Source organism: Zingiber officinale, chromosome 2A, assembly GCF_018446385.1.
Source record: "Zingiber officinale cultivar Zhangliang chromosome 2A, Zo_v1.1, whole genome shotgun sequence".
Lineage (NCBI taxonomy): Eukaryota > Viridiplantae > Streptophyta > Magnoliopsida > Zingiberales > Zingiberaceae > Zingiber > Zingiber officinale.
The window spans coordinates 129,518,390-129,530,412 of record NC_055988.1 but is presented as its reverse complement, the minus strand read 5'-3'; positions in this window follow the sequence as shown (position 1 = coordinate 129,530,412).

The following is a 12,023-nucleotide window of genomic DNA, read 5'->3' as shown; positions in this document are numbered from 1 at the left end:
CTCTCTACTCATATAGAATTGCTGAATAGGCGTAAGCCTATTTTGAAGCATATTCGGATTCGGGTAATCCAACACATATGTTAAAGAGAGATAATGATAAGTTGGATAGGAGTTCACTTGTTTGTAAGTTATCCTAGATAAACAAAAGTAGGTTTATAGTCTTAAAAATCAGAAGGTCATTGTTAGCATCAATGACTGATTTTAAAAGGACTATATAATGAACCACGTGCTCATAAGTAAATTTGTTCTTAAGGAAATAATAAAAGGCATGTCTAATCTAGTACCAATTGTACAAGATGAGATACCACAAGAAAACTGCAACACGTATCACAAATGATACACAATTGCAGAAAATGCCTTGTCGTAGTGGGAGGGTTGTTAAGCAACCTTAAAAGATTCATGTTTTGGGAGAGTTTTTGAACTCGATCCCTGAAGGACATGAACCTGATCTCCGGACATATGACGAAGCACTCCAAGATAAATATGTAGCATCTTGGCAAAGAGTAATGAATAATAGAATTAGAATATATGTATTCTAATAAAATCTGGAAGCTTGTAGAACCACCAAGTGGTGTAAAAGCCTTTGGGTGTAAAAGGTCTATAATAGGAAAAGAGGGATAGACAGGGAGGTAGAAACCTTCAAAGCAAGGCTTGATGAAAAAGGAAACTTTTTTCACTGATAGCCATGCTTAAGTCTATCCGGATTCTTTTATCTATTTAGCAAGCGGATGTCAAGACAGCATTCCTTAATAGAAGTCTTGAAGAAAGCATCCATATAAAGCAACCAGAAGGGTTCATTGCAAAGGGCTAAGAGCATCTTGTGTAAAGCTCAATCAGTCTATGGACTGAGGCAAAGCTTCAAGGTCTTGGAACATCCGGTTTATCAAAGTAATTCAGACCTATGGATTTATTTAGTAACTGGATAAGTCTTGTGTATACAAAAGGTGTGATGGAAGCGTGGTGGTATTTCTTGTACTATACGTAGATAACATTTTTGGTAGTTGGAAACAATATCAAAATGTTGTCAGAAGTAAGGGTATGGTTGTCCAAACAATTCGATATGAAGGACTTGGGAGAATGTATATATTCTTGAGATCAAAGTAATAAGGGATCGCAAGGAAAGAATATTTTACTTATCCCAAGCTTCATACATCGGAAAAATCCTTGCTCGTTTTAAAGCATGCAAAACTCCAAGAAAGGTTTCTTACCTTTTCAGCATGGAGTAACTTTATCTAAAGATATGTCTCTATAGACATCAAAGGAGATAAAGGAAATAAAGGTAGTTCTTTATGCTTCGGCTGTCGGAAGCCTAATGTATGGTATGCACGAGATCAGAAATCTGTTTGTCAAGGGCATAGTTAGCAGATATCAAAGTAACCCAGGACAAGGACAGTGGACTGCAGTAAAGCATATATTGAAGTACCTTAGAGGCACTAGAGATTATATGCTAGCTTATAAGGCAGTTAATTTGGTCCTTGTGAGTTGCATGGATTTTGACTTCCAATCGGATAGGGACAATAATAAGTCAACCTCGGGGTTTTGTGTTTACTTTAGGAGGTAAAGTCATAACTATGGAAGAGTGATAAGCATAGGTGTTTTTCTGGACTCCACCATAGAAGCTTAGTATATGGCAAGCCTCTGAGGTAGTCATAAAAGCTGAATGACTCAATAACCTCAAGATAGACTTAGATATGATTTCTGGTTTGTCCAAAGATTATTACAATTTATTGTAATAATGTTGGTGCAGTAGCAAACTCGAAGAAACCATAAGTCTATAAGGCAAGTAAACACAATAGAGCGCAAGTATCACCCAATATGAGAAATCGTATAAACGAGGAGAAGTTGTTGCCGCCTAGATTGCATCAGGTGATGACCTATAGATCCTTTCACTAAGGTCCTTAAGGCAAGAGCTTTTGATGGACATGTTGAAGGGTTGGGAATCAGATGTATGGCAGCAGATATGACAGCTTAGTCTTTTAGTATAAGTGGGAGATTGTTAGAGTGTATACTAAAAGCCTAGCTTTTGGTATAAACATTTATCTAGAAATAAGAATCACATTGGTCAAATGTCTACATTTATGATAAATATAGTTATTCAATTAATTTATATTGTAGATAACATGGTGTGTGGTGTCACACACAGAAGATTATGTTATCGGTTTCCTTATAAATTATAAATAGTAGCTCACGACTAAGATGGAAAGGAACAAACCATTGGAAAGTCGTAGTGTAATTAGGTATTAGTTTATCTTAACTATATAATTACACTAATACACTTAGAGTGTATTGAGTAGGACCATTTGAGGTCGTTTCTTTTATACTGACTTTATAAAGAAACAAAGACCTCGGTTATTATGGAAGTGTGTGCTCTTAATCCTGATATAATAACAAGCATATATATTTGATATTTATTTCTTTAATTTATCAATGGGTGAGATTTAGTTCGATGAATCAATAAGCCCGATAAGTTGGGAAATGGTATCACTTATAGTGTGTGTTGTTGATTATAAAAGGAAACTGTGTCCTAGAGATACTAGGTTGATAATGTCCTCAAGAGGAGCTCATAAGGATTGTCATGTTAAACCCTGCAGGTGGACTTAGTCCGACATGATAATAAGGTTGAGTGGTACTACTCTTGGACTAAGATATTAATTAAATGAGTTGTCAGTAACTCACTTAATTAGTGGACATTCGATATCTTAAACACAGGGAGACTAACACACTCATAATAAGAAGGAGCCCAAAAATGTAATTTGGGATTGGTGCGGTAGTTTAATAATAGTTCTCTAGTGAAATGAATTATTATTGATAAAATTAAGTTGTGTGTTCGGGGCGAGCACGGGATGCTTAATTTTATCGGGAGACCAAAACCAATTCCTCCTCTCGGTCCCTATCGTAGCCTCTTAATTATAGAGTACTATACCCACCTATACCCACCTTCTTACCCATCCTATAGGGGCCGGCCATGGGTATGTTCATGGGTGAATTCATGTGGCCGACCCTATTAAATAAAAAGGAATTTTAATTTTAAAATTTTTCTTATGTGGATAATATAATTTAAAAGAGAGTTTAAAAATTTAAATCCTTCCTTTTATAAGATTCTACAAAAGATTAAGAGAAGAGTTAAAATCTCTTTCCTTATTTGTAGATTAAAAGGTTGATTTTAATTTTGGTAAAAACTTTCCTTTTAATTATATTCATGATTTAAAAGAAAGTTTAAAAATTAAAAATTCTCTTTTATTAGTTTCTACAAAAGATTAAGAAAAGATTTAATATCTTTCCTTATTTGTAGATTGAAAGGAGATTTTAATTTTTAGAGATAACTTTCCTTTTTGGAAATTATCCACATGTTTAAAAGAAAGATTTTAATTTATAAAATTTCTTTTTATTAACCAATCATGAAGGGATTAAAATTATTGGAGAAATTTTTATAAATTTCTATAAACAAATTAGGAAGTTTTAATTTTTTGTTTTAATTAAAACTCTCCTTGTTTTGTGGAGAAGAGTGGCCGGCCATTACAAATAGAAAAGAAAAATTATTTTTAATTAAATAAATTTTCCTTTTTAATGACAAAAGAATTAAGGAAGTTTTTATTAAATTTTCCTTATTTGCCAAGACCAAGGATTATAAAAGAGGGGGTAGAGGAGGCTTCAAGGTGAATGTCTCTATTCTATTTTTCCTCTCTTTTCTCCTTGGGTGTGTCCGGCACTTTCTTTCCTCTCCTCTCCTTTGTGTGGCCGAAACCTTCTCATGGTGGAGATAGCTTTGGTGGCCGGATCTAAGAAGGAGAAAAAGGAGAGAAAAGAAGCCTCTTTTCTAGCATCCCTTGGAGCATGGTGGTGGTGGCCGAACCTCTTCATCCTAGGAGAAGTTTTGATGGCCGAAACTTGTAAGGAAGAAGAAGGTGCTTAGTGGTTCTCATCTCGGAAGATCGTTGCCCACACAACGTCCGAGGTTAGAAGAGGAATACGGTAGAAGATCAAGAGGTCTTTCTAGAAGGTATAACTAGTAGTTTTTCCTTTTCCGCATCATACTAGTTATTTATGGAAATAATACCAAATACAAGAGGCTTACGATTCTAGTATTTCGAATATGTTTTAGGATGTTGTGTTCTTTTGTTTTTTCTTTTCCTTGTGATTTGATTGTTCTTTTCGGTTAACCTAAAGTTATTTTAGGAAATTAAATATTATTTTTCCATAAAAGGTTTTGTCTAGTCGGTGGTGGTTGCTCCCATATCCAAGAAGGTCGTGTGCCTCGCCACGTCAATACTGGGAACCAATTATGGAAATTAATATTTAATGGAATTAATAACTTAAGGTGATTTGGGTCGAACGTGTTAAGTTCCGCAGGAGACCCAAGTCAAAACCTAAAAGAACAAATAGATTAAGTTTTGGATCAAACGTGTAAAGTTCCGCAGGCGATCCAAAATTTAATTTAAAAGAACACATGGTAGCTAGGAAAAGGTTCAGACCTTTGTACAAAATTTTTTTACAGTGGAACCTCTAGGCTTTCCGAGTAGCAACCAACAATCTGCTCGGTGATCTTGGCTAGCGGCTCAGCCTCCACCCACTTGGAAAAATAATCGACTGCCGCCAGTAGAAATTTTCGCTGTTCAGTCGCCATAGGAAAAGGACCAACAATATCTATTCCCCACTGATCGAACGGACAGGACACAGTAGCTGCTCTCATTTCTTCCGCTGGTCGGTGTGAGAAGTTATGATACCTTTGGCAAGAAACGCACGTCGCCACGGTCCGAGCGGCGTCTGCTTGTAAGGTTGGCCAGAAGTATCCGGCCAGCAGGATCTTCTTAGCCAGCGATCGTCCGCCCGGATGCCCTCCGCATGATACTTGGTGCACTTCTTAAAGGATGTACGATGCGTCTTCCAAACTTACGCATTTCAAAAGTGGGCGGGAGAAAGCCTTCTTGTAGAGTTGATCGCCGATGAGTGTGAACCGGCCGGCTCTCCTCCTCAGAAACTGGGCTTCATCCCGATCGGACGGTGTAGCTCCCGAGTGGAGAAACTCCATGATGGGTGTCCTCCAGTCGCTCGGAAACGTGAGGCCCTCCATCCGGTCGACGTGCGCCACCAAAGATACTTGTTCAATTGGCTGTTGGATGGCGACCGACGTTATTGAACTTGCGAGTTTGGCTAACTCATCGGCCGCTTGGTTTCCCGCTCGGGGTATCTTCTGGATAATGACTTCTCTGAAATTGGCTTTGAGCTTTTCGAAGGCTTCAGCGTAGAGTTTGAGCCGAGCGTTGTTAATCTCAAAAGTACCAGAAAGTTGTTGAGCAGCCAGCTGCGAATCCGAATGGAGCGTTACCCGACTGGCCCCAACATGCCGAGCTGCCTGCAAGCCGGCTATGAGGGCTTCATACTCAGCTTCATTGTTTGTAGCTCTATAATCCAGCCGGACGGATAAGTGCATCTTTTCTTCTTGGGGAGAGAGCAGCAGTACTCCAATCCCGCTTCCGAGCCGAGTGGGCGATCCGTCCACAAATATTTTCCACATAGCTTCCGGCTCTGGATTCTGCAACTCAGTCACAAAATCTGCTAAGGACTGCGCTTTCACTGCCGAGCGGGGTTGATATTGAATGTCGAATTCACTCAACTCCGTTGTCCACTTAATAAGTCGTCCGGATGCTTCTGGATTCAATAATACTCGTCCGAGCGGGCTATTAGTTTTGATAATGATGGTATGCGCCAGGAAGTATGGACGAAGGCGCCGAGCGGCGAGGACCAGAGCGAAGGCTAACTTCTCGAGCCCAGTGTAGCGAGATTCAACATCTTTTAAAATATAGCTCAGAAAATATACAGGCTCTTCTCCGCTCGCTCTCACTAATGCCGAGCCGACTGCTTGCTCATTTGAAGATAAATAGATACAAAGAGGCTCACCTACGGCTGGCTTGGCTAGCACAGGCAGAGAATTCAGATATGCCTTCAGTTCTTCGAACGCCCGATCGCATTCTTCGTTCCTTGTGCAATATTTTGAAAAAGGGCAGGCTCCGGTCGGCGGTCTTGGAGATGAATCTGGACAGAGCAGTTATCCGACCGGTCAAACACTGCACTTCCCTCAGATTTCTTGGAGGCGACATATCTTGTAGAGATTTCACCTTGCTGGGATTTGCTTCGATACCCCGCTCGGTCACTATGTAACCCAAGAAACGCCCTCCTTTTGCTCCGAACAGACACTTCTGGGGGTTTAGCTTGACTCCATATTTCCGTAGCGTTCGGAAAGTTTCCTCCATGTCTTCGAAGAGATCGGCCGCTTGGACGGACTTGATAAGAATGTCGTCCATGTATACTTCCAGATTTCGCCCGATTTGCTCCTTGAACACTTTGTTCATCAGCTGCTGATATGTGGCTCTCGCGTTCTTCAATCCGAACGGCATCACATTATAGCAATAGGTGCCGTCGACTGTAACGAAGCTGACTTTTTCTTGATCTTCATGGGCGAGCGGCACCTGATGATAGCCTTGGTAAGCGTCGAGCATACATATCAGCTCGCAGCCTGTGGTGGAGTCCACCAGCTGATCGATCCGCGACAGAGGATAAAAGTCTTTCGGGCAAGCTTTGTTGAGATCCCGAAAATCTATGCACACTCTCCACTTGTTGCCCGGCTTGGAGACTAATACTACGTTCGCCAGCCAGCTCGGGAACTGAACCTCGTGTATATGGCCGGCCTCCAAAAGCTTCTCAACTTCCGCCTGGATGATGACATTCTGTTCGGCGCTGAAATCCCTTTTTCTCTGCTTCACCGGCCGAGCGTCCGGTCGGACATGTAGCTCGTGCTGCGCTATGCTCGGCGAAATTCCGGGCAGCTTGTGTGTCGACCAGACCTGTTTCTGGCCTGCCTCCAGGTCGGACGCAACGAACGTTGTGGCCTCCGCTCGGGTCGGGTGAATTTGTACTTCCTCTTTTTCTTCATAAACTAGAGAGGGAGGCTTTTCAGTTATAGCGTTCACCTCGATCTGTGGCGACTTCCGAGCGGAATTGGCTTCTGCTCGGACCATCTCGACGTAGCATCGCCGAGCTGCTAGTTGATCTCCCAGTACTTCTCCCACTTTGTCCTCGACGGGGAACTTGATCTTCTGGTGGAAGGTGGAGACGGCCGCTCGGAACTCGCTGAGCGCCGGTCGTCCCAAAATGGCGTTGTATGATGAGGGAGAGTCGACCACCACGAAGTTTGCTGTCCGCGTCCTCCTGAGCGGCTCTTCTCCTAGTGAGATAGCCAGCCGGATTTGTCCGACCGGCAGGACTTCATTGCCCGTAAAGGGGCAGCAGCTCGGCGCGGTCAATTTGTAGTTGATCGAACGCCTTTTTGAATATGATGTTGACCGAGCTTCCTGTGTCAATAAAAACACAGTGAATAGTATAGTTGGCTATTACCGCTTTGATGAGCAGAGCATCCTCGTGGGGCACTTCAACTCCTTCCAAGTCCCCGGGCCAGAAACTGATTTCGGGTCCACTCACCCGCTCTTGGCTGCAGCTGACTGCATGGATCTGGAGCTGCCGGACACTCGCCTTCCTTGCTCGGTTGGAGTCTTCTCCGGTCGGCCCACCAGCTATGATGTTGATCTCGCCCCGGGAAGTGTTGTTTCTATTCTCTTCCTCCCGGGTGGACGGTCTGGGTTACTCCCTAGACATTCGGGGATTGTCTTCACGTGTCTGTGTATGCTGCCGCTCGGGAGTCTGCCTTTGCCGCCTATCGGGTATTGTCCGCTCGGCTTCACGAGGCCTCTGTCGCCTGTCAGACGATGGTGATCTGCGGCCGCCACTCCGAGGAAAGGGATGAGCAATCAAGGGAAGACTCCGACAATCTCGGGTGTTATGCGTGTCCGTGCGATGGAATGAGCAGAACATGGGAGTCCATTTCTTCTTTGTCCGGGGCCGCTCGGCTGCTACTTCTTGGACATGAGGTCTTGGATGAGAACGAATTGCTTCGGCCCGCGGTCCTCTGGGCGGCTGATTAGCGGTATGCGGCTTCCTCTCGGCATGGGGAGTCCGTTCAGTGGGAGTTTCTTTTCTTCGGGCCGCTTGGGCTTCTTCCACGTTGATGTATTCGTTGGCCCGGTGTAGCATATGATCATAGTCCCGGGGTGGCTTCCGGATGAGCGAACGGAAGAAATCCTCGTCCACGAGGCCTTGTGTAAACGCGTTCATCATTGTCTCTGAGGTGGCCGTTGGAATGTCCATAGCCACTTGGTTGAAGCGTTGGATATAAGCCCTGAGCGACTCCCTAGGCTCTTGTTTGATGGCGAAGAGGCTCACACTAGTCTTCTGGTAGCGCCGACTACTGGCGAAATGGTGGAGGAAGGCCGTACGGAAGTCTTTAAAGCTTGTAATGGATCCGTCCGGCAGCATCCGAAACCACCGTTGAGCCGATCCAGAGAGGGTGATCAGAAAAACTCGACACTTCACCCCATCTATATATTGGTGAAGGGTAGCCGTATTGTCAAATTTACCCAAGTGATCATCCGGATCGGTGGTTCCATTGTATTCACCGATCGCCAGAGGCACATAGTGCTTTGGCAGAGGGTCCTTTAAGATGACCTCTGAGAACTGACGATTGACCCGCTCGGGCGAGGTGTCCGCTCGGGGGGCTTTGCCTTTTCTGTTATCCCGCATTGGTACTTCATCTGACGAAGAGCCTCTATCGCGATTAGCTGCTGCGGCTTCAGGAGGAGTGCGGAAGAGAGCTCGATGGAATGGAACCGTGGCCTGTGGTGCTTCCGCTCGGCCACCTGATGCTGATGTGGCTTGCTGCTCAGGTCACTCGGCTGGTGCCTTCTGTTTTTGTTCCACAAGCTTAGAGGCCCTCAACTCGATCAGAGCGGCAAGTTCCTCTGTGGAAAGCGTCACCGTGTGCTGTCGTCCAGCCTCGTCCATTGTTTCCGTTCGAATGCAGGAGCGTTCCCACAGACGGCGCCAAATTGATCCTGTCCGAAAGCTGAATCAACGGACGCTGGGCACGTGGCGCTCTCCAGTTGCTGACGTGGGTCTTCGACTTCTGGTGCGAACTTCCGGCGATCCTGCAAAGAAGTCGGGCCGGGAAGGGGTTCCCGGCGATGATCCTCCGACGCTCAAGTCAGAAAACGAATGGCAAGAAGGTGGCTCCAGAGATTTCAAATTGCATACCTCCGATGAAGTCTAATGGCGTTTATATAGAGCCACGAGAGCTTGGTGCACACAACCCGAGGTGTACACGTGTCATACCCCATACCGCAGCATGGGCTTGTCAGAAGAGCATGTTTGACTCCATGCCGCTACAGTCTGAGCATCTCATTGATGGGACAGCAGAATATTCGATCGCACCATACTGCGTATGGTTTAGTCTTCGAACATGCCTGTTGTCAGCAACAGGGGTTACTGAGATGACGTCCACACTATCCCCTACTCTTTGACTTCCTCTTCTAGGATCGACCATCCAGCCGCTCGGCCAGAGCGCTCGTCTTTAGTCCGACGTAGGTGGTCGCCCGTCCGGGAAGACTGAGGGTCGTCCTTCCGCTCGGCCCTTTGTTCCTGTTCAATCGAGCGCCGGAACCCCGACTCCTGCCGGGGCGCCTGTTGCCATCGGTTATTCACCGGTCGGCTGGCCGGGAGGTCGGCCCATCCTTCTCCGGTCGGCCGATCGGTCCGCCCTTTCTCATGAGTCCGGTCGGTCCGTCCTTATCCGATGGACCACCTGGCCCTTTGACTTCCACTTGGCGTTGACTTCCCAGCACGGGGGTTCTCTATTCTTACCGTCGGATCAACATCTATCTCTTTCCTAGGTGATTTAGGCCCAGGAATTAAAAGAGACATAATCAATTATGATGACTTCAACATTTTCCATGGTGGAAAATTATAATTCGCAAGTATAACAGGCCACATACTATAAGCATTTGACATATTTCCAAATGGATTAAAACCATCTGTAGCCAACCCTAAGCAAATATTTCGTGGATCACTAGTAAATATTTCATGTGATGTGTCAAATTGTTTCCATGATTCACTATCTACTGGATGCCTTTGTAAAATACCGAAAAAGGGCAGATCATAATAAGGGATTTTTTTTTTGAATTTTTAGAAATTTTTGAGGAATTTTTCGGAGCTCGTATGAACGAGTTTACGGGGATAAAAATTGGGTCCCGAGAAAGATTGTTTAGGCTACCCCATTTAACAAGGAAAAGTTTTATTTTCTTTTTACTTTTCCTTTTTGTTTTTCTTTTCTTTCCTGTCATCGTTTCCCTCTTCCCCGAGCCTCTTCTCTTGCGCCCGACGCCTGCCCTAACCGCCCACGGCGGTTTTCCTTATCTTCCCACGCATACAAAGCTGAAAACCCTGGCCGAACCCTTCTCCTTCTTCCTTCCGAGCCGCACACCCGACACCTTCTTCTTCCCTGTCTCCGTCACTGAGATAGAGACGTGCCGCCACCCCTCTCGGCCGGAAGCCACCTCCAAGCCGTGCCCTGGGTCACCAATCGGCCCCTCCTCTGTGCTCGTGCCCTAGTTAGCCACCGACGGCCGTCACCCCTCGCTGTGGAGATTCCAGTGGCGCCGCCGACCTCCTCTGCTGCCCTAGTTTGTGTTCACCGCCGCTCCTCCTCAGCCCTAGCGCCGGCAGCCGACCACCGTGCCCTAGACTTCCTTCTCGCCGCGAACCATAGTGCTGAGTGCCTCCCCTCTGCTCACTTTCGTGCCCTAACTCCACTGTGGGTCTTCCTTCTTCGCCACCAGTCGCCGACAGAGAGAAAATAAGAGGGTATCGAGTAGGTAAGGCATGTTAGGTATTTGGATTTATGATTCAGGGTTTTGTGCTGAACGAATTTGGCTGATCACTGTGGTAGTGAATGTTTTCCTGCAGCACTACTTGATCTCCGACAACAGGTAGATTCCAACAGCAAACTACCCTACTTTCAGCAGCAAGAACGGCTGTGGAACTTGAGGTAAGGTTTAGGGTTTTGATCTTCGTGGTAGATGATTGCTAGTTGTGTTAGCAATAATTGTTAACTTATGTTTAGAATTAACATAATGGTGTAATTAGGGTTAATGAAGCTAAACCTAGATGGTCGGTGGATTAGGAAGTTATTTAGCTATTTGTTTATAGTTAACTTAGCTAAACTGTACGATTTACTACAGGACTTTGACGCGAGACGAGTATCTCGACATCGGATTTGGACCGATTGGACCTTTCTTATTGGAGGCGGGTACCTTGACTTTATGTCATTTGATATGCATAATAATGTCTTTAACAAATAGCAACGATTGTGTTTTCTTATTTACTTCAGTTGATCACTACCTGATCTGTTACATACTTGTTTATTTATTTGCTATGCACCTCATGTTAGTATTTACCTGATTATGCATATTTATAGAGGTAGTGACACAACCCTGTTATTTATCATGTTCAGGACCTAGGGTTTTTGATACCTTATCTGGTTTGTATACCTTGATTTTGATTCATTGTCCTATATTACACATTTTATATTTATGTATGCATATTGCTATGCTGTTCAGGATATTGCCATGTTTAGTATCATGCATCATCTCACATGATTGCATGTTGTGCGATAGTTGCTCCATTATTGTCGAGCACATCGTCAGTTACATATATCTGTACACACCATCACTCATGGGTTAGTGGTATAACAGACAGATGTGTGGCAGTTCTGTTGTTTGGCTCCGTTGGTCTGGTGACTCAGCATGGTAGCCGGCAGACGGTTCTGCTCTGTTTGGCTCCGTTGGTTTAGTGTAGCAGCGTGGTAGCCGGCAGGCAGTTGGACTTTGTTTGGCTCTGTTGGTCTGCTCATGGGTAGTGTGACGCAGCGTGGTAGCCGGCAGAGATTCCTCCCCGTCATCATGTACCGGGAGATGAGAGCATTGAGCTCCCCCATTTATGATTTGGGGTAGGAGGATAGGTGTACTCCGATAGCATCCCGTCCACTCAGTCACTCATCAGGAGCAGTGACGTCAGAGTGCACGGTTGTCACAGCCCTACCCACTCGGTCTCACCATTGTGTGTGAGATGACTGACTGACG